General features: G+C 45.7%; 1 long non-coding RNA gene across 1 annotated transcript; it reads right to left on the reverse strand.

Annotated features, from left to right (window-relative positions):
- Positions 1 to 547: 547 nt before the first annotated feature.
- Positions 548 to 21,236, reverse strand: LOC116454120. Its single transcript, XR_004244013.1, has 4 exons — positions 21,224 to 21,236; positions 10,865 to 10,868; positions 4,003 to 4,007; positions 548 to 645 (listed from the first exon to the last, which is right to left on the reverse strand). It is a non-coding gene; the product is annotated as an uncharacterized LOC116454120 (long non-coding RNA).
- Between the last annotated feature and the right edge of the window lie 2,641 nt (positions 21,237 to 23,877).

Consider the following 23,877-nt stretch of genomic DNA (forward strand, 5'->3'; position numbering starts at 1 on the left):
CTGCCTGTTTCACATGCGATTGCCTACAAACAGCTACACCTCCCGCCTGTCACAGGTGGCTGTTATTTATGAGTGCCATCCCTGGCACGTGTGACAGCCCCTCGCTGTTCCAGTGACCTCTGAGGAATCCTGACGGACACGTCTGGGCCTGTGCTGCTCAGTATTCCTGTGCCCTCCTTTGCTTATCAGTGTAGGTCCCTTGATCATCTATCTCCCCACGTGTTGGCTCTCCTCTGAAGATACGAGCTCCTTTGCTGAGACAAACCTGTGTAGGTACAAAAATGCTGCTAGCAAGGATTTTCTTGTTATTTTCTAAGTCCGTGAGAGATTTTTCTCTCTCACAGAAGAGGTAGCAGGGAATGTAAACAACCAAGCCACCTGCAACCTTGAAAAGTCTTGTTTATGGTATAGTAGAAAATATTTGGACAATGGATGTTTTAGGATTTTAGCCAATCACCCCCAAGGGGTGGCTGGTCCTTTGTCCAATTAGACTATGAAGAAAAAAGTCTATAAAAGAGTTTGTAAAATAATTAAATAAATCAATCTTGCTGCACAATTCCTGCCTGCTGGATCTTCTCTCCTCCTCCTCCCTACGGCTGCAGGACACGGTGATGTACCCTAGGGCTCAGGCCTGTGGTAATAAACCTGTGTGCACTTCAGATGATAATTTGATGAGGGAGCAGCTCTGGGAAGCAGCACAGGCAGGGCTGTACCAGGACAGGCTCTTCCACACCGGTGAGCCCTCCTGCATGAGGCCAGCAGGCAGCAAATGCAAGCAGTGTCATGACAGATGCTGTGACACTAAGCTCTCCTTATCTTAGGAAGTGAAAACTATGCAGGAAAAATTGTTTTAAGGCCACAAAGACACTCCATAGGTCTGAGGCAGGATCTGGCATGGCTTGATAACTCCCAGGACAAGTAATTTTGCACAGAGCTGCCATGAGCCATTTGCAACTTTTGACCAGAGAGCCAGGGACTGCTGCTTGGGGTGGATGGATGCTGGTTTGCTGGCAAAAGGCTTTCAGGATCTAATTTCAAGTGCTTTCAGCTCCTGCCAGACTTCGTCACTGCTGAGAACAGAAGGAGGGTTTTTCACACTTGCATTGTTAAACTGTGATGTTCCCAGGATGTTACAAAGGCTTTTACAGACAGGTAAGATCATTCACAGACCCAGTAGCTGCTGCAGAAGACGTGCAGCTACTGACCAAGAAGGGCTGATGCCTGGGGCTGCAGGAGAAGGGCTCAGGCTGCACCTTCCCCTTGCTGCTCCTGCTCCTGCTCTGCTGGTATCATCTCCCACTCGGCATGCTCTGGGCAGGACTCTGAGCAGGGTGCTCAGCAGCCTCCACGGGCAATCGTTGCTCTGACTTGTTGATTGGGATCACACAGTGCTGGATTTAGAGATCAGACATTTGGATGTTTTGAGAATGATCCAGAAACTGCTTATCTGCCTGTGCTTCCCTGTGGACAGGGCACAGATCTGTTTTTCTTTCTTCAATTTATGGGTAAAAATCAGAATTCTCATTATCTGTGAATTGTAAGAGGAAAATACACACAATGCTCATGGCCCAGAGTCAGGTCCCTCCAGACTGCAGCCTCTGCAGCTTCATCAGCCACACTGAGCTGTTACTGCCTTGGTCCTCCTTGGTTATCTGACCACGAGGAACTGGTCAAGACACAGCAGCTTTTCCTCCAGATGACGTTTTTGGTAGTCCATTGGTTCAGTACTGGGCCAGAGGGTCACTTTGCATTTAGTGATCCTTGGATGGATCCACCTGAGTCTCAGTCTCTCCTTAACTGCAGGGTGTGCCTCATCCCCAGATTTGTCAGCCTCGTGGCCCAACTCCAGCTGAGTACATTATCCTGCTTACCTTGAAAAGGAAAATAATCCCATGGATTTGCTCTTGCTTTGCTGGAGATTACTGGGTGTTAGGCTGTGGGGTGGCTAAAGGGTTTCTGTATTATTTGGAGTTAAAGTGATAGTTTAGTGCCAGGCTGACAGCTCCTGGCATACAGATGCTGCCAGAGCATCTCTCCTGGCCTTTGCTATGGATCATCAGATTTACTTCTATGGGTTGGTTTTACTCACAAAATCAGAACTTTGCTCCTCAAAGAGTCCCTGGCAATCTCAGGGGAAGCCCAGAGGACTCCATCCTCAAAGGCATGCTGGTGGAAATTCCTGCACCAAGCAGGGGGGGAATCTTTCATCTCCATGAGACCTTCAAGGCTTCAGCTCCTTGCTGCAGTGGGGAAGAAGGGTTAAAAATGTGGGAACAGGGAAGGGAGAGGTCAAATATGTAAAGCCACTTTCATGTACTTAGGAGAAGAGTGGTAACAGGAGAGCTGTTAAAAATTTTTATAGCTGGCACCAAACAACACTGGTGTTAAAAATCATGGAACTGTTTAATAGCGAGTGGAGGTGTACATTACTTAATTAGAGGCATGCTAACAGTGAAGCCAATTGAGAGATATTATTTTAGTATTTTTTCCAGAGGGCATATCAAGTTTACTCACGAATTAATAAACAGATTGTAAAGCCTAAGCAAGCATATTAGGGAAGTGTGTGTGTATGTACTGAGTCTGTAGACTGGGGCTATGCACACTTGTTTGTTTGTTGCCATTGCATTTGAAATATGTTCCTTGTTTTTCATATAGACCTCAGTGGAAGAATTATAGCATATTGGGTTTTTCCAAAGACTCTAATTAAGATCTTCAGAGTTGATGTGTGTTTACTGAAAAAATACGGCATAAATGAGACCTAAAGCAGCAGCACTCAATTAACCCGTGAGTGTCAAGGTGCAATGGCTGTCCCCTCAGAGCCTGCCTTTGGTGCACTCTAAGAGGAGCAAAATCACAGGATTCCTTCCATTTCTCTGACCCTCTGATCGAAGTTATCACTGAAAAGGCATTTTATGAACTACTAAAAGCTGTCTACAGTTTAATACATATCTTTGGCCTCTCTCTCAGCTCTCTTAGCTGCTGTCAAAGGTAGTTAGATTACGAGGAAGCGTCATCTCAGCTCACCCCGAGGTGCTCAGCGGTAGGACAGATGTGGACTTTAGGTAAGGAGGGACCATCCCATCTGTAAAATGAAGTCTCCCCCAAATGGAGCTGGTGGATTTGCTCTGATGAGGACAGCATCAGCCTTTAAGGCTCAGTAACGCTACTCTCCATTAGGCCTTTTCCTAATCCAGTTTGCTTATGCCCCTAACACTGGTTTGATTCCTTTTTTAAACTCACTCCTGCGCCCTCTTTACTTCACAGTTGCCACTTTGCTTTCTGTGTGAAGGCGAGCTGTCCAACTCCATCCATTTCTGAGCTGTGCCTTACACAGGCCGCGTGGTGTTTCACGCCTCATTAGCAGGCAGGGCGCTTCCAGCCTGGAGTCGCTGCATGGCTCCAGCTCTCCTGACTTCCTCCCTCCACTCTGCTTTCCTGTTTTACATTTCAATATCAACAATGATGACAAATTATGGCAAAAAATCTGCCCTTAGTGGGTATCTCAGTGCACTTGGCTTCCCCCAGCAAGTGCAGGCTCGCCCCCCTGCCCAGGGCTCCCATCTCTGCCAGAGCACTCCTCCACCTGCAGAGATCATTCCTGGCACAAACCGCTCCTCACACCACCCAGGCTGCAGGGAAAGACCAATGGATTGCACCTCAGAGAAGAGACAAAAGATGAATGGCAGACTGTGTCTCTTTTGCTTGGCTGGGGGCAGCCCCACAAGCAAGGCAAGTAAGGAAGATCATGATGAATGAAGGATGCAAAACTGAAAATACTCCTCCCGTGTTTCTATTGATCTTCCAGCAAAGGCCACATTCCTGACATTTAAATAGAGATATAATTTTAATGCAGGGGCCCTCCCTGGGCTTCGGTTAAGCAATTTAGTTCACAGAGATTCACTTTGTGCATCCTCAACCCAAACAGCTCCAGTACCAAACACCAGCTTGGCCACTGCTCTTGGAGAAGGGCTGCTGGGGGCCAGCAGGAGCCATGGCAACAACGAGCACTCCATGAGGAGAGTGGTGCTGAGCTAATGCCAGGAGGGATTTCTCTGTGTGTGACTGGAAGATGATCCAAAGGGGAAGGAGACCACTGCCCTATCTGGAGCTTCCCCAGACTCCCCGTTCAGGGAGACACGGCCATCAGCACCCACCACCCACCCAAGCAGACCTTCACTCCACAATCACAGCCTTTCAGCAGAGCTTCCAAGAGTCCAACCCCCAAAGCTTCACCTGGGATGTGGTGCTCTGCCCATGCTGCCCAGGAGCCTGATGCCACCCCTGGTGAAGCCTGGTCAGGTGCAGCTTCTGGCCTTTGGCTTTGTGAGTGAGACAGAGAAGCCCAGGGTTTGGTTACAACATGTTGGGAATTCTTTAATAACTGCAATTTTTCTTTCAGAAGAGAAGTATTTTTTACTTTCGTTGCAGAACCTGGAACTAATTGTACATGTGTGGTCCAATTAACTATTAATTTACCCCATTAACTGCTGACACTTATGCATTTAGTTTGTATCACATACACGTTTGTGTTCCCATAGTATGAACCTAAGAAGCTTGCCTGGAGACTATGAATTAAAGCAATAGAAAGGTGTTAACAGTTACCTATCTTAGCAACAGCCTCGGGAAGCTCTGGAAAAGAATGCATCACAAAAATGATTTTTTTTATGCCCAGTATAAACTCTTCTGTTTTAATAATAAAATCTCCAATTAATTCAAGAAGCTCTGATCTTCCCACCACTTCCTGCTGGAGAACTGATCAAGATAAAACCACATTTGATTTTCAACGGCAGCAGGACCAGTGTTTGGAGGGCTGGGAGAACCCACTCTTGGGATATTCCTTCACCCTCCAGGTTTCCAGTCTGTATCATATGCAGAGCACTGTTGCCTCAAGGCCTTATTTCATGAAGCTCTGCAGGGAATAGCACCTTCTCCACACCATGTCCAGTTTGATTAAGTCTCTGCCTTGGCACAGAGAGTGAGCAGGTCTCAGCCCAGGCTACCCAAGGACAAGACACTGACTCCAGGGCTCTGCCCAGCTTTGTGCCAGCCCAGCCCTACGGGCACCAGGAAGAACACTCACAGCTGAATTCAGAAGTGCTTCAATTCACCCCTCTGCCAACAGGAGCAGCACTTCCCTGCCTTTGGAGAGCGAACCAGTGTTGTTGTGTAAGATGCTTTGGAAAGGCAGCCTGCTCTTCCCTGGCTTGTGTGCCCTGGCTGCCTGTGCAGCAGTGTCAGCCTGACCCTGATGTTTCTCTGGTTATGGTATTTAGGGACATGGTTTGGTGGTGGATGTGGCAGGGTTTGATTTACTGTTGGACTTGGTGATCTCAAAGGTACTTTCCAGCCTAACTGGTTCTACAATTCTGCATGCATGGGCAGTGAAAGGCAAACATCTGCAATGGTGCTCCTGCACAAGAGAAGGGTATTTTGTAATTGCAGTGAAGGAATGACAGAGACCTGGTGGAGTAGGGCCAGAGGAGGCCACAAAGATGATCAGAGGGATGGAGCGCATCTCCTGTGAGGAAAGGCTCTGGGATGGGGATTGTTCAGCTTGGAAAAGACAAGGCTCCAGGGAGGCCTTAGAGCACATTCAAGCACATAAAGGGAACATATAAGAAAGATAGGGACAGACATTTTAGCAGGGCCTGTTGTGATAGAACAAGGGGGAAGGGTTTTAAAATAAAAAGTGGTCAAATTAGATTAGATATTAGGAAGAAAGTCTTGACTATGAGTGGGGTGAGGCCCTGGCACAGCGTGCCCAGAGAAGCTGTGGCTGGACCCCTGGAAGTGTCCAAGGCCAGGCTGGACATTGGGGCTTGGAGCAGCCTGGGGCAGTGGAAGGTGTCCCTGCCCATGGCAGGGGTGGGATGAGATGAGCTTTAAGGTCCTTTCCAACCCAACCCATTCTGTGATTCTGTGCTGAGAAATTTCACCAGAAATGAAAGCAATGCTTTAACATGTACAGACAGGAATAAAAATGAGAACAGAAGGGTAAAACACCCCCCGTGAAATTCTGTGATTCCTGTTCTTTCGAGGGTCAGGTGAGGTTATCACAATGTTCCCTGCCAACCAGAAATCAGGTGAAGCACAGCCTCCTCCACAAACCTGTGCCTTAAAATACACCTCAGCTATTTATGTACAGGTCTGGTATCCACCTGCCTATAAGTGTTGCCTGACAGCTCGTTTAGCAACATATGGTATAACATTAAAATGTGCTCCTTCATTTGAATGTACCTTTGGATATCTCTCAGTGTCACTTGGGTGCTTACTGATGTTGCTACACTGTGGAGTGGAGTATGTGAAAAAAATGGACTGGTTCTGGACACTACTGCCAAAGCTGGTGCTGCCATATCAGCCAGCACTGATCCTTCCTCCATACCAGTTTCACACTGGTGCAGCTCAGCTAAATGAAACTGCATTGCTCCACTGGATTTTCATTGACTTAAGTTAATTATACAAGCATGGAGGAGGTATAAAAGAGTGAAAATCAAGTCCACTTAAAGAAAAAGCAGAGTAGATATTTCTTTAGGACATGAACTGCTCATAATCCAATGGATATCTTTTATCCTGTGTATTGATCTTCTTGCGAGAACTAACTTGAAGTTAATTTCCAAATTGCCTGACCTCAAGCAGTTAAAATATTGCAATATAAAAAGTTAAAATTCAATTAACAAACCAGTAGTGGTCAAAGTATTTGATTCATGTATTACACTTCCTTTACATGAGTGTGAATGCAGGGAGCGTCCAGCATGAAGGGAAAGGTGTTCTCTGGAGGAACAGGATGCAGAGTCCCTGCAGGGTGGCAGAGCACACCTCTTCTGGTGCTGTGCTGAGAACTGCTGGGTGAGATTATCCTGGGGTTTTTGAGAACAAAGGAAGGGGAAGATGGGGGCTCTGGGTGAGCACTTAGTCCCAGCCTGGCAGGGAACCAGAGGATGGTTTGGATTAGAAGGGGGGTAAAGCTCATCCAGTTCCAACCCCCTACCATGAGCAGGGACACCTCCCACTAGACCAGGTTGCTCCAACTCCATCCAACCTGGCCTTGGACATTTCGAAGGATGGGGCAACAGTGGAACCAACAGTGATGAGAGAACTTGGAAGATGGAACTGAAATACATGCAGGAAGCAAAGACTTTGAGGAGCTCCTGTCCTGTGATTTGGGACAGAACTCCATCCCACTGTACCACACTTGAAGGCAGCACTTGTGGAAATAAAGGCATCTCATGAGACAACTCTGTCCTGTAATGAATTTCCAAACCAGAAAAATTTCTCCAGGACATTTGGGCAAAGATGTTATCCACACCCAAGGAAAAAAAATCACTAAAGATGAGGGTTGCTCCCCAGAAATTGAAAGAGAGGAGCTTGACTCTTTTACCAGCTGTCAGTGCTGATACTATTGCGTGTAGGAGCAGCTTGTACACAGCACCTCTTTACAATGGTAGCAGGGAAGCTGGAATGTTGTTACATCAGACTATCAAGTTGTTATGTTGGATTACATATAATGCTATCACAAATGACAGAATGCTTGCCTCCCATCAAAAATTTAAAGAGCAATAGACCTCTTTTCAGCTGTCATTGCTGATAACATTTTATGCACAAGTTTATTCAAGCTCAAATAGAGATGCAGCCTGTCAATAAAGAAGCCCTGGCAGATTAGGTATCGAGTATATTAAAGCTAACGGTACTAATGTGACTGTGCAGCCTAATCTGACATTTTAAAACTGTGACAAAATGAACCCTTGAAGTTCTCCCCAATCATCACAGCACGGCACGTTCGCTGCTGGGTTTTATGGAGTGGAAACTGGAGTATGAGAAATGAGACAGGCTGAAAACCACAGAAAGGTCGGCAAGGCTTGCTTCCCAGGAAACACAGCGGATGTCTTCCCTTCCTCTCACTCTTATCTCATCTGCTCTGCTCCTCTCTTCCAGAAAAGTGGGTAGAGCAACAAATAATGGCCCTAAATTGCTGCAGAGGTGACACAGATTTCACATTAGAAAAAGCACTCGAGGGCAGGAAGGGTTCAGCACTGGAGGAGATTGCTGGAAAGGGCATAACACCTCCATCATTACAAGGCTTTAAGAAGGGGTTAGGGAAACATCTGCCAGGAGTAAGGAGGGGTGGCTGATTTTGCTGTGGAGACCCAATGCTACTTTGTGCTATTCACCCTCCTGTTCTCAGTAACAGCCACGGCTTTCTACTGCCAGCAGAAAGGGTATGTGGGTGCTTGTGTGCTGGAACTGTTTGGACCAAAAATAGTCTATTGAAATCAATCAGGAGTTGTGGTTTTACAACAGATGGCCTGGTTATCTCCTCTTTCCCCCTTCCTACTCTTCTAAGAGGTCTCAGCAGCTGTTGCTGATCTTTTGAGGGATGCAAAATCAGGAGAAAGTCTTTCCCAGGCCTGGGAAAGTGGAGCATCCAGAAATTCGAATCTGGCCTTTGCAGCTGGCAAATATTCACATGGACAACCTGATCTTCAAGAAAGACAGTCTGCTCCTGGCAATCTGTACATTGCAACTGTGGTGTCTTCATGCTGTGCTTGGTGATAAAACACAAGCCTCCACAGTTTGATAGTTCCAGCTAAAATCCAAATCTGTATGCCAAGCCTCAAGAGGGGAAAAAAATGCTTGAAAATATTAATATAAGCCTTAAAAGATTAAAGGCAGCTCAATGACAGTAATTTGGAAGAGAAAAAATGCATCACCTGGCTATGTTTTGCTGAAGCAAGAAGTAAGGCTGAAAGAAGGGCTAAACCCTCTCTTCAAGGGTACGTAGGGGAGTTAAGCATGTGGAATCTTTACCTCACCTTTACAAATGAGCAAAAACCTTTGCCATGTGGCCGTGTCCCACCAAACACAGTGCTTACATGGAGCTTGGATGCACCGTGAAGGCTCACATATCCAGTACCTGTTGCTGTGCTGATGCTAGAGAAGCCTTTCTAGTCACCCTGGGAGCTTGGAAGCCTGGGGATTACAAGTGTGAAGGATAAGTCCTCAACTTATTTACGCTTTAAAAATATTTGTGTTTTCAATAATAACTATCAACGTGGTGAAATGAGGTGTTTGGCTTCTGAAGTGACTCTCTGTTTATTTCTCTGGCTCTTCACTGTCTGTATTTTAGGAAAAAAATACTTTAAAGAATAATGACAACGTCTCTCAGAAAATAATGAGTTCCTTCCAGTTAGCTGTTGAATTGTTTACTGCTGTAGCTGAATAATAACAGCACATCAAAGACGACTGCTGTAATTAAAAGATTTGTGAACATAGGTTAACAAATTAGTGCATCATAATGTGCAATTGTCTAATTAGGACAAAAATGCTAGTTCCACGTACAAGACCAATAGGAAGAAATTATAAGGGAGGAAATAAGATAGACAACAGCACTGATACTACAGAACATTGGCAAAGATGCTATCTGTGACTTTTGAATGGTATCACTAACACCCCAGGGGGATCAGCATTTTTGTGGATTAATTTACAGAGAAATTCAGTCTCCCATAAGAATCCCATGAGCTGGTTGAGGACTCCCATGAAAAGAATAAATTTGTTAGTGACTGTTTTAAGCATTTTTCATTCTTTCAATACTCAGAAGACCTGGGAGCAGAGACACTGTGGCTGCACACAGACATGAGAGCTCCAAACCCAGCTGTGACAGAAGGAGATGTATGACATTCCCAGGGTCACTGGTGAATATTGAGGCAGAGGGCGAGAAATCCTGTTGCTCAGTCAAAGCTCAAGGCAAAAGTCCTCTTGAGTTCAGTGGATTGAGGATTTCATTTGGAGAGATGACGGCCAGTGTTTCCCTACACTGAGGAATAGATGGCAGAGTGAGTTTGGCTTTGATTAGAGCAGCAGGAGGAACTTCCATGGTTTCAGAAGAGTTCAGTGCATAGATGCTGAGCTCTCCAGACAACCCTGCTCTCCCATCAGCAGGGATATTCCTGAGGGCTGTGTCTGCTAAGGATCTGCTTTAACAAGAGCTGAACCCCTGGGAATCAGCTCTGTGCAGGCTCTGGGCTCAAACCCCAATCCTTCCTTCCTCTGTGCCCTTTGCTCTTGGTCCAGGAGGGAATGTGCAGCAGGGCACAGAGTAAGAGATACTGAGTGCTCCTGTTCAGTGGTTTCACCCAAATCAGCCAGAGCCCCTGCACAATCCCTGAGGCACAGTTAAGAGCCCTACAGCCTGGTGTATACACAGGGGAGGATAAACCAGGTCCAGACACATGGATACAAAACCACCACAGGCCTCCGCACCCCAGTCAGGAACATGCAGAATTGTAAACCACTGGGCATACAAAGAAAGAGGTGCTCTCGTCCAAGAGCAAATGCTTTCAAGTGGCTTGGTAAAAGGCATGAGGATAAAAAACCTGGAGTGGTAGCTGCCCCAAGTGGATCACAGGAGGAACTTGAGTCACACTGCAGAGAAAAGATGCACATGGTTAGAAAAGCAACTGTCATTTATCATCCTTATTCCCAGTAATGACACTGCAAGCCTCCACTCCATCTTCGGGAAGAACACACAGCCAACTTTTGCATGAGTTAATAGTAGGGCTTGAACATGCAATCTTCTGCATTACACCTCCTGTACCTAATGTACCAGATGAGCTTCATTAGCTCGTGGCTGCGCCGGCTGCCTCCCTGTGCTCTGACAGCTGCTGGAGAGACACACATGACAAACGCTGCAGCACTGACCGACCTTGCCTGAGCCAGCAGAACCCTGCCCCTCCTCGGGCCTCAGCTGCTTGGGCAACTCTGAAACAAGAGCACACCTCAAACCCCGTGAAACTGCTTCAAGCAGGGCTATTGCAGGTAGTTCCTTGCCCTGCTCCAGGCTCTTTAAAGCAGCCAGGGCCCCTGACACCCTCCTGCACGGTGGGCTTGAACAGCCTCACCTGTGAGCGTAAGCCCAGCACCAGGGGCTCTGCAGAGGCCCTGCAGCTGCTCTGAGCATCTGTCAGAGCAGCAAAGATCCTTCAGGTGAGCTAAGTTTGTCTTGAAACCAGTAATGTTACAAAACACACATATTAATAATCAAGGATTCTATAAGTGTTTTGTTTATGTCTCTTTGTATTTATATGCACATATGTATGAGCTGTAGTATGTTTTCTTTTGCTTTGAGAAAACAAATTTTAAGTTGCTGGTGGGGTATTTTCTCAAAGCTATTTTAAATGGAAAAACACACCTTTCTGAGAAAACAAGAGTATTTTTATGAGTTTCTTCTTTCTACCAGTAAAGCCTGAATGTGATAAGGACTGGGGAACATAGAAATTTGTCAGAAGGCACAAAGCTTTGTATTGTCTCAATAGGGCTTTTTTGTTTCCTCTTGATTTGGGAAATAGTTGTTAATTGCTGCCTAATTTTCATTTTAAATAGGCCATATTGATAGGACTTGATTCCATAAGAAAGACAAACACAGCAACTGAACTTTGTGCGACAGTTTTGGGGAAAATTGAAACATAGGAATAAACACAAACACATGAGCATTTATACAATCAGAGTCTTAAAAACTGATGAGCAATAAATAAATCAGAACTCTACCTGACCAAACTGGGATCTGGTGCAGGAAAAAGCCCAGTGGTTCATGAGATTTTTCTGCTGGTCAGCTTTACACATGGAGCCTGGTGTCTTCTGCAATAAAGCTCAGGCTCTCTGGTGCCCAAATTATTCAGTGTTGTTTCTGCTGCTCCTGTGAACCCAGCACACTCCTGCTGCAGCCTCTGCCTGCAGAGATCACCGGGAGCTGCTGGGGTCACAGGTACTGCATCTACCAAAGGGAATACTCAGTGTTGTTTACAGATACGTGTGTCTTAATCCAGTGGAATAATGTTTGTTTATGTCCCATCCGAGATGAAGAGTTACATCCTTTGTGAGTTAATTCTGGCCTGTGAGTAAACAAGGAGACTTGTAAACTAACTGGTTTTTGTTGGGGGTTTTTTGGCCATATGTACCAATTAAAGGTGATTTATCTTTTTTTTTTCCCACCTCTCAGATTTTAGAATGTTTCAGGTAAATTTCTCAGTAAAGCAAAGTGGAGAAAACAGTACATATTTTAGCACAAATCAGCTTCCTCCTGTTGCCAAAAAAACAAAAAGACTGACAAAACCAGATTCCAACAAGTCTCTGTAAGCACACATGTACCCTTGGAAAAAGTCCTACTTTGTAACAATCCTGGAATAAATTAGAGAAGCTGCAGACACATCAACAACACAAAGCCCTTCAGTTTGTGTCACTGTGTGGTTTGTATAACCTGTACTGTAAGTGACAGGGTCCCCAAACCCTTGAGAATACTTCCAAATAAGCAAGGAGATGTTTGAATACACGGACTAACTCTGAGCACCCTTGATGAAGACACTAAAGTTATGCAAGTTCTATGAAAATTAGGGGAATATAAAAGAGACAGACCCTGTTATAAGTCACTCCTCATGGGTATTGGGAAACCCAGGTGGACAGAACTGCTGGAAATCGTATTTCATTAGTTCTGCTGCTCAGGCTTCTTGAGTTTTCTATATAGGTCAAAGCTTTTCATAATAAAGAAGCTGAGTCTTAGCTGTTTCTTTAGGCTGGATCTGAAAAGCAGTGGAGGTAACAGTGCTCTCAGCCCAAGACCATTCTCACTTCAGGGGCAACTCAGCACAGAAATCTCTGCCTCAAACATGTGACCTGATTTCCAGAGGGTTTGTGAGCCCATATGTTTCGATGGGTGCTCAGTACTTCTGGTGCCTTTCAATTTCTAAATATGGGCTTGGAAAGCCTAATTTTAACCACGCACTTTTGGAAAGTGTTGGCAATAGTTTAAAGAGGCTGTCTAGCCCAGCACGCCTTGCTGCAGCAGATTGCTCCGAGTGATTTATATATTCCTGGTGCTCACTGTCTCTGATGCCTTTTCAGTGCCTTACAGCTGTTGCATTTATGCAGCACTCTTTATCTTGACCTTAGCCCTTGGATTTCTCAGCTATTCTACTCTCTTAACATCTGGGCCTGAAAGGTCACTAATTTACCTTATGTTTCCCCGCTGTGGGTGCCATTGGGTTGAGTGGGTACATTTTGAAAAATAACACTCTGTTGGTGGGCTGCCTTTGAGAAGGGCTTTCTCCCCTCGGCATCCTTGTGTTGCCTTCTCCCACTGCAGCAGCTCTGTCATCCAACATCTGCCCTCGAGAGCATTGGAGTGTACTTGTTGGATCCTTATGTGCTAAAGCAGCACACTGGGTATCCAGTGTGCTGAGATTAAATTGCTTTTGCAGCTTGCCTGGAGATTAAGGAAGGGAGCTTTATTTGTACTAACGCTCCTTTAATACTTCTCAAAAGACAGTAATAAACATCTTCTGGACAGTAAAAGGAAAATATATACCTAGAGGTTGTGGTAAATTATGAAATTCTGGCTTACCTAATAAAAATTCTATCTCAATGGGTTAACATTTAGTGAAATGTTAGATGATGTGAAACCAGACCTGGCTTCACTTCAAGCCCAGGTCACTAATGTCACTTGGGGAAATTACGAGAACTTCCATTAACTTTGTACTGGCAGACCTCCCAATCTACTTCACATCTATACATTTTTAACACCCGGTGAGCAATACAAAGTGCCATTTCTCACATCTGAGAGCCAGACAATATTGCAGAGCCTCTCTGCATACCAGAGGCTACTTCAGAAATTAACAGGTCAGATCTCTCATTGATTTTAATACAGAGCTGTTTGTGGCAAATATCTTGGGTATAGAAACCGAGGACTGATTTGGGCTTCCTGTCAAAGCCAGCACAGCAGGACAGAACTTTAAAACTTAGGGAAAGAGCAAAGAATGTTAAATCAAACAGATTTTAGACATCTAGGGCCAAATTCAGCCAGAGTTTTGAAACTGCTGAGGCTGGTTCACCACACAGTCCCTGAACTGGGAGCCTCAGACAGAACAAAGTTAGTGACAATGCTTTGGGAGGAGGACACTCGTAGAACTTTTAAACTGTTATCTCAGATGCACTCTGTTCCCTATTTTCCCCATAACCCCCCTTTCTCCTCCTGCCCATTCTCCTTTACAAACTTGCCAACAGCCAACTTGTTTTGAAACTCAAACAAGTTGGTCTGGAAAGGACTTTCCATTAAAGCCTAAGAATTGGAGCAGACTTAAAAGTGGCTGGTAGTTTTTTCAGAAAAGAGGTATTTGGCAAGTCTTTAATGTCACGCTTGCCTAGAACTGCTCTCCTCTTTAATTAACTCAGTAAAAATCCTCTTGTTACTGCATTTTATTTGCTTAAGCCACTACAGAAAAATAAATGCATACAAAAGCAATTAATAAATCCATAGAAATGTGCTGTTGTTTACTGCGATGCAGCAGAGCACCAAGTTCCCTGTACATAATTCAAGCCCCTGGCAACAAAGTCATTTGTGGAAGTCCCCTGTTTTGACACAAACATAAAGGTGGAGTATCCTCAGAGTGAAGCGCAGACTGTGGTTTTCAGCTCATCTTCTCAGAAAGCCTTGAGGTGGCTATTAATAATTGAAGTTCAAAGCAGTGTCCAGGATTTCTCAGGCTCCACGCACACACAGCCTCCTGGGATGTGTCTACTACAGAGCCTGACCCGTGACTGCTGCGCTGGGAACCCACATCCCAACAGCCCGAGGTGCAGCTGCAGCTGAGCTTTTAACTCTGACGGCTCCAGACAAAATGGTTACAGCTGCGCGAAAGGCGGTGACAGTGGCTGTGACAGGGAATCATTACAGGCAGGTTTTCACCCCTAAGTTTCAATAAGCAAGTGATCCATGACGACAGCAATCCTGCCTAAATGTGACTCAGTGCTCGTGCTGAGTGATGCCAAGGAACTGTTTGGACAAATCTTCCCTGTGGTGGCTGGGGAGCAGAGCAGGGGCCACTGTGGCACCCCAATCCATTCCAAGCCCTTCTGAAGGCCCTCTGCAAAGAGGGAAACATTTCCTTAGTTCACCAAATTGATGTTCTGACATTTAGCTTTAAGTATCTTCTCTTTCCCTCAGTGTGTGACCTTTCCCTTTCTCGCATGGCTGTTGCCCTCCTCTGCTAGCGAAGAAGCACCGCAGAGCCATTATCAGCCTCATCTCCCCGGTCCCGGCCATCAGCGTTCATCATCCCCTGCGCAGCCCCCGCTGCCCGGCCCGGCTGCGGAGCAGGCGATGGCAGCCAAGGCAGGGCGGCACAAGCAATGATACAGCAACGCTGTGTTAAAAGGCCGCTCCTTCCCAGCTGCCACTGACTGTACTTCTCTCCAGCAGGACGCAAAGCAGCCTGGATTAAAACAGGAGGCGAGCGCCGTAGATCATCTCGCTGTAATTTCCCCCAGGACTGATGTGACGACGGCAGCGAGATGCACTAGTGGTGGCACATTAGCACTGCCACAGGCTCCCGTCGCACAGAACATTCCTAATGCTGGCCATTTATCCAGCCGCGCATGCAGGGGATGCAGCCGCTGCTCCAGCAGCGAGGGAGGCTTGGAGCCAGCCGCAGCTCCGGACTGGGAACGACGGCACTGCTGCGATGGCCTGGGTTTAGTGGTGCATGAAGAGTTCACTTAAAAATGGACAGAAAAAGGAGAGGGGGAGGAAAAGGAGGAGATAAAAGATGCTAAGCTGGAGGTAGCAGATAAGAGGGGTGATAAGAGAGGGAAGGAAGTTGAATCTTAGTACAGAAAGCCATGCACCGGGAATTCAAATGAGGGGCTGGACTGGATAGAAAACCAACGGGGCTTTATCTAGAGATTGATAAAAGAGAGATTAAAACAAATGTTCAAAGGTAAATGTGTGTTCTAGAAGCACAGGAAACTGTAGGGAGAGAAGACAGCACTCTGACATACCCACTTCACCCTCAGCAGTGTGAGTTTTCCAAGTTGTCTTGGCCAAGAGGAGAAGAGCAAAGATGTGGTGTTGGAACAGGGCTGGAAATGACAGAGAAGAATGGGTGTGAGGGCAGCAATGGAAAACAGGCAGGGACAGCACTACTGGGAAGCAAAGGCAATTTTGTCTTGTAACCATGTGCTCACTCAAGCTTGACAGAGAAAGAAGAAGAAAAATACATTCTGGTTATAAAAATTCCTATGTATGTAAATCACACAGCAAACTCCATGGTGAGTGGTTCAGTGTGCCCGGGCTCAGCTGCCAGCTTTCCTGAGGGCTTCTTGCTGAGCTCAGGCTAACCTAGAATGCCTCTGTAAACTGCGGGTGATGCTGCTGCACTCCCAGCCTTTGCCTCTCTGACCTTTGGTGATGATCATCTCCTGGGGCTGTGCTGCTACGTCTGTAGGTAACATGAAAATAATCCCTCTATATTGGCAGTGTTGTGAGGATGGTGAAGACTGGAGATGCCAATGGTGTTTTGTGTAAGTCTGGCCCCAGTTTAGTGAAGCTAAGATGGCTTTTGTACTTTTAAATATAATTTTTGCCACTGTGTAACATGTCACAGATATGAAGCTTCTTGGGAGATGAGGTAATGAACTAATGTGGGAGCTAATGAAGGTCATCTTGAGAGAGCAGTAAGAGTAATGCCTAGTGCTGGGAGACTTCTCACTGGGAGCCCTCAGACTTCAGCACTTTCCAGTCTAAATAAGATGTATACTTCCCTGACCTTGTCTTCTCCAATGTAAACGCAGAGCAGGATGTACTTAGAATAAAGATAAATAAGGCCTTACCCAAATAAAACACTAGTCTGCAGAAACAAATCTCCTCCAAGCCAGAGAGGGAATGGAAGCAGAAACCGATGCTACTCTACTGGAAAAAAATTATATGCTATAGAGATGAAGGAATATTATATCTGCTTCAGAGTGCAGTAGTAGTAAATGCAGCTTAAGGTTGAAGGTGCTATTGCAAAATCTTGGGAGTTTAATTTCTCTACCTGAACTTTGTCTTTAAAGATGCTGTGGGTTCAACAAAATGCAGTGCAAGGTCCTATACCTGGGTCATGGCGATCCCAGACACACCCACAGGCTGGGCAGAGTGGTGATGGAGAGCAGCCCTGGGAGAAGGGCTTGCGGGTGATGGAAAACCTCACCGTGAGCCGGCCCGGAAACCAACAGAGTCCGGGCTGCATCCAAAGGAGCGTGGCCAGCAGGTCGAGGGAGCAGGTCGATTCTCCCCTTCCACTCTGCTCTTGTGAGAGCCCAGCTGGAGTCCTGCACACAGTTCTGCTATGCCCAACATAAGAAACACATGGAACTGTTGGAGCCAGTCCAGAGGAGGCCAGGAAGTTGATCAGAGGACTGGAGCCCCTCCCCTATGGAGACAGGCTGAGAGAGTTGGGGCTGTTCAGCCTGGAGAAGAGAAGGTTGTGTGGAGACCTCACAGCACCTTCCAGGGTCTGAAGGGGCTCCAGGGAAGCCAGAGAGAGACTCTGCATCAGGAACTGGAGTGACAGGACAAGAGGGAATGGGTACAAATGGAAAGAGAGGAAATTTAGGTCAGATATCAGGAAGAAATTTTTCATTCTGAGGGTGCTGAGACTGGCACAGGTTGCCCAGGGAGGCTGTGGATGTCCCAACCCTGGCAGGGCTCAAACCCAGGTTAGATAAGGCTTTGAGCAGCCTGCTCTAGTGGGAGGTGTCCCTGCCCATGGCATGGGGGGTTCGGACTAGGGGATCTTTAAGGTCCATTCCAACTCCTTAAGATTCTATGACTTTTCCCCTAGACATGCAGTAGACAAGTGCAGCTAATCTTTGGGGATAGATGTAAAACCACAACTTTCTGAAAACAATTACTAGGAACCTGCATCAGTTGGAACAAAGTGGAAGAGAGAGGCAGGTTACCTTACATGTGATAAGGTTCCCAGCTCAGCTTCTTGCAACTACAGCCCTTCAGCACCTCATGGCTGGGAGTGGCCAGGTGAGACCTGTTTTTACTGTGAGGGTGGGGAGGCCCTGGCACAGCGTGCCCAGAGAAGCTGTGGCTGCCCCTGGATCCCTGGAAGTGTCCAAGGCCAGGTTGGATGGGGCTTGGAGGAGCCTGGGATAATGGAAGGTGTCCCTGCCCATGGCAGGGAGTGGAATGAGACGAGCTTTGAGATCCCTTCCAACCCAAACCATTCTGTGATTCCATGATTCTCCTCTCAGCCAGCACAGCAGAAGGAGGTTAGTGTGCTCCTCTGAGCTGTCCTGTGCAGTGCAGCACTGGGGTTATGGCTCCCAGCACAAGGCTGCAGGAAGGATTAGGTCTGAGCCCCATGCTTTTAACACCACATCCTAGTGAGGAAGCTGAGAGGCAGTTAGGAACTGGGGGAAGCAAGGGGGAATGATTTGTATTACAAATAACCACGTGAAAAGGGGTGGAGGAGCCCTGTCAAAATGTAAATGTGCGATTTGCATAATTGGGCAGCCAGGATTAAACGAAGCACAGAGAAGGATAAGGATTATGTGGAGGGGCAGAGAAGGGAAATGAGAGCAGCAAAGAGAGAAAACACCGCAGCTAGATAGAAAATCTCAGATAAGCAAGAGCAAACGAAGAAGTTGCAATACTCAAAGGCAGTGAAAGGAGAGGGAGCTGAGAGGAGCAGTGGTGTGTGTTACCAATCCAGGCTGGATTGGTAACTGGCTGGAGGAAGTGTGGCTAGTAAGTAAGTAAGCTGGCTAGGAAGTGTGCAGATTAATTTTAAAAGGAGCTTGAAATCAAAGAGGAGTGTCAGCTGGGCATTAAACATCCCCTTTAGTGGTGACCTTGAGAGCCTGGACCACCAGTACCTAACAATCAAACACAGCACTCCTGAACGTTTCCTTCAAATCTCATCCATAATTAATTTTGCCTTTGATGAATGGGTCATTCTCCACCAGGATATTTGTCAGCTGTCAAAATCACCCAAGTGGTGGCCTCTGACAGCCTTCTTGCTGTCTCTTGCCCCGGGGCAGCGGTGGTTGCTGACTGTCTCTGCTCAGCTTTTCACTGGAGCTGTGTTTGACGTTAGACACAGCAAGGTCTCAGGTGCTGGCACTGCTCAGCAGTGTCCAACATTCCAAGTACTCAATCATCCAATCTCCCCTTGGTGCCGAAATTCCTCCACAAGTCACGCCAGGTCAAGGAGCCTTCCAGAACTCTGTGCAACCACCCTGAAGTCCTTCTCCTTACCCACTCCTAAAGCTCTCATGGACTTGCTTCCCTCTGGCTTGTTTGTACAGGGAAGATGGTTGTGGCCAAGCCAGGGTCAGAGCCATGTTCCACACACAGCCATATAGAGAGGCAAAAATGTAATACTCCTTTTAAGATTTGTTCTGTGTGAGTGCCTAAGGGCAGGAATTGCATTGTACTTGCTACTGTGCACATGTAAAACACAGAGTGTTTGCAGCCCTGGAATGCTTGCTCTGATAAGAACAAGAGTGAGGGAGTGGACGCAGGCAGGGAAGCGTGAAGAACGAGGCAGGATGGGGCTGTAATGTGGCAGCAAGCTGGAGGCACCTACTCCGTCCCTGCAAGGGGAATCTGTTGGATTCTGGCCCATGGAATGGAGGGAGCCACATGGCGCTTTATTAGCGTGTCATAGAGGATTAATATTGTTTTATTTTCTCTGTTGCCAGAACATAACTTGTTCAGGTGACAGCTCAGAGAGGTGCGGGAAGAAAAGATGGTGGTGCATGTAGGTGTTCAGAGTGAGACAGGTTTGCTTGTGCACCATGCAGAAAATGCAGTCTCTCTTAAATGTGTCCCTGGTTGGTTTGTTTCTTCACACTCTAAACTTGGATTCAGCAAAAATAACACCTGCTGCTTGACAGCTCTTTAAAGGGTGATGGAAGGAGAAGATGGGTGAGGGAACCCCTTTTTAAAAAGGTACAGATCTGTTCTGTTTTTACTACAAGTGTTACGGCATCCTCACTGAGAGCTGAGAGTAAACTCACTGAGTGAAACCTTCCAGGTGGGACGTGGGGACAATTTGTCCTGACTTGCTGTTGTCTCTGCAGTTACTTTTCTGCAGGTCAGTGCTTTGCCTGGGTGATTACAGCTCCCACACTCTGACCTTGGCCCATCATCTGGGGTTTCTGTCCCCAGGCTTCTCCCCTGGGCCCCAGTGATTCAGCCAAACCACTCACATGTTAATTCTTCAGTGGGATACCTCAAGATATGCACTTCTCCAGCTCTCCCAGTTCAGAAGGGAGAAGCTAGGTGAAGGTTTAATACAGGAAAATGTGAGTCCAGACACAGAAGTGAAATTAAGTGTTAACAAAAAACAACACCACAAAGCTTTACACACTCCGATCGTAAATCTCTTCCTATTGCAGTTACTCAAGTCTCTTATTTTATGTAGTGTCACATTTAACTTATTTTCCAGCTATCACAGAATGCTTCAGACACAGGAGGAACTGAACTCCTAATAAAACTGTAACAACAAAAAAACCCAAAACAGACAGGCCTTCATCAACCCCTAGAGAGAAACAGAGCTTGAGGGGGAGGGAAGGGATATTAGAGAAAGGGCAGAAGAGGAGAAAACACAGCCCTGTTCAGCTTGGGTTTCCTTTATGAACCACTTGCTTTTTGCCTTACTTTTTCTCTTTCCTTTTGTCTCCAGGCAGGCAGTATGGCCAGTTAAGTCAAGCAAGTAGAGAGCTTGACATTCTGGCATACCTGTATTTTATGTCTTTTATATCATTCAAGATTCTTCAAACTATGTCTTCTCACTCAATTTTGAAATTACTGACTTCTTATTCAGTTTAATTAATCTTGTACTCCCAGGGGTTGTCATTTTGATTGTCTAAAATGTACAGTATTTTGCTTGGAGATTATTTTTGGGGTTGTTATATTGCCACTCTCTCTTGATTTTTACATCATTATTGCTTATGACATAAACAAAAGTCCAGTCTTGGCTTTCCCCAAATTTTGGTTGCTTCAAGGTTGGTCATTTTTGTTCATTTATTCCCATGATTATAGCACTCCCAAGCTCTGGAAGGATCAGCTTGTCTCCTCAGGAGCATCCAGCTCCTTGGAGGAATGAAGTTCCTCTCCTGAAGCTCTCCAGGAGTACTGTGAGCTGTAGAGGCAATGGCAGTGTTCCCAGTGCTCCCACACACTGACAAAAAGGGGTGTTCTAGATTCTTACGAGAGAGGTTTCCTGGATTTTTCTTCAAGATAAAATTGGGCAGAATAATCTTTTCTACTCTGGGGAAAAATGATACATTAGTCAATAAATCATCTTGTGAAAACTTTGTTTTGTACAACCTTAGTCAAGCCAAGCTACCCAAACTGGAGCTGTGTTTACAGCCCACTGATGGAGAATTACTCCTAGAAAACAACAGCTCCTTCCATGGACAGCAATGTCTGAAGTGTTTCTGAAAGAGCTTCCTGGCAAAATGCAACATCTCATACTGCCTATGAGGATTTGAATAATGAAAATGGAAAAAAAACGTGACATAAAAATTCATGTTGTTTGACCCAAACCTCTTTGTAATACAGATCTTCAGGATCTTTTGCAGCTCCACACTGTGCTCAAAACAGCTATTAACTCTCATTTGTATGATGAGAACAGCAAATCCTCCCCAAATTTTCTACTAACTCTGTGAACAAAGAATTAATTTTCTGAGACTCAACCTAGGTAGACTGATTTCATATCCATTTAAAAAAATCAGTCTTTTTAAAAAAATGGGTTTTCAGTAATTACAGATATAGCTATTTCATACTCTCAAAACTCTGAAATCTAAATTTTCTAAAATCAAGGCAACAGCAAGCAAAATTACAGGACTGATTTATGAAAACTATGTTGTTGAACAAGTGATTGTGAAAGGATGTGATTCGTATACTACATACTGTAGGCTTGTAAAACTATTTTTCAAAATGCTGAAGGCTAGTGTCTTTTTCCTATTATTATTTAAAAGCTGAGATTACTGAACAGCCACTTGTCTTCAGCTGCTGTCATGCTAGAAATACTGGAGATGGACAACAAAGCTTTGAAGTAAGAGCTGATCATATCCTACTCTGCAAAGCCAAGATCTCATTTAAACTGGGTGTTCCATTTTTAGTTGAAACTATCAGAACGACTAAATGAAGCTGTTTAACAAAAGTAACAACTTATCATAAAAGGACCAAAACCAGACTGGATAAAAACTCATGCTTCTCCCGAGGTTATGGCAATCTAAGAAATACCTGGGCCGGTCACAGTCTTTCATCCTCAGCAAAGGTGTGTGCTGTGATTCTTCTGACAGAGATTACTGCAGTGAGGGGATCATAGAATCACACAATCCCAGAATCATGAGGGTTGGAAAAGACTCCAAGATCAGTGAATCCAGCCTTTGACTGATGTCCACCTTGTCAACCAGACCAGAGCACTGAGTGCCACATCCCATTGTTTCTTGAACACCTCCAATACAATTCAGCCTGAACTGTAATGTCCTGGTCCAGCCCACACCTATTTGTACACTGAAAATTTTGCTTCAGATTAATCACATAGATTCAAATATTGAAATCCCTGGAAGTGTTTAAAGACAGGTTGGATGCGGTTTGGAGCAACCTGTTCTTGTGGAAGGTGTCCCTGCCCATGGCAGGGGGTGGAACGGGATGATCTTTAAGGTCCCTCCCAATCCAAACCACTCTGGGATTCTATGAAATGGGATTTCTCATAGCAGCAAGGTTAAACAGATGTAGAATTGCTTTTACCATAACCTAGTTTTAAATGCTTGGTACTACACACCATACAGCATACAGCAGCTTCCTGAATGCCATCCTGGGAGGAGGAGGAGGTACATTTTCCCCTCCAGCTGTGGTGCTGGGTACAAGCTGCGCTGGAGGACACCACAAACACCATTTAGCCCCTTGGGAGGCACTACGCAGAGGGGCTATGATGTCTTCCCTTCTGGGCTGCAATTTCATGCCCATGGCTGAGGGCAAGACAGACACAGAAGGGTGGGCAGCGTCCCACAGTCCCAGAAATGCTGTGCCTGAAGCTGACATCGCTCGTGAAGCATCTGGAGAGCAGCTCAAAGTCTGCTGCATGGAAAGGCCTGTGCAAGCCCAGCTGCTCTGTGTTAAACCCCAGGCCTGGAGACAGCTGCACCCTCTCTTTTCTGAGCTGTGCCCATGAATATTGCATCCATTTGAAATGCCGAGCCCAGTGACAATCATATTTCACACTCCTGCATTTGTACTTCCCTTTATGTTAATATGTTAATAATAAATAAAGGAATAAGACTTTCTGCTAAAACCCCTAACATTTCTTCAGCACTTCTTCAGTGCTATAAATATGGCTGTAATCTCTGAGCCTGTGAACTTGCTTAAAGACCAGGAGAGTTATCAAAGGAACCCCTGTACTCTACTTTTCTGTTTGATTAATTTTAGCTGAAAAGAAGTCCCACCATTTAGCTTCCAGAACAGCATTAGTGTGACCCAAGGAAAAACAAAAGAAGAAAAGTCTTGGTGGGAGTTTTGAGAAGCTGATAAGATATTGAGACTCCATATGTTTAAGCATGGAGATGAATGCACGTATACCAACGAAGGAAGAAAAGAAACCAAATCACTGAAATCTAAGTGTGTGAAATGTGAAAAGCAGAAAGGAAGATTGCAAATCAATACACACGGAAACGAAAAGAGAATTGAGGATAAACCAAAAGCAGATAGAAAACAAGAAGAAAAAAAAACCCTCCGACAGTCAAGAAATTGGGATCTTGACAAGATAACATTGTCAGGCTAGTGAGTCATGTTTTGATTTTACAGTTGGCTGAAATAATAAAGCCCTATTAAGTTAGGAAGTTAGAAAGGATGTTTTCTACTGGAACTGTGTCTAGCATTTCCATACTCTGGTTTGCTGTGGCATTCCCAGAGAAATTCAGTGCATGTAGTACCAGCCATTGGTTTATGGTAAGGCCCTGGCACAGGGTGCCCAGAGAAGCTGTGGCTGCCCTGTCCCTGGAAGTGTCCAAGGCCAGGCTGGATGGGGCTTGGAGCAACCTGGGCTA

Source organism: Corvus moneduloides, chromosome 20 (genome assembly GCF_009650955.1).
Source record: "Corvus moneduloides isolate bCorMon1 chromosome 20, bCorMon1.pri, whole genome shotgun sequence".
NCBI lineage: Eukaryota > Metazoa > Chordata > Aves > Passeriformes > Corvidae > Corvus > Corvus moneduloides.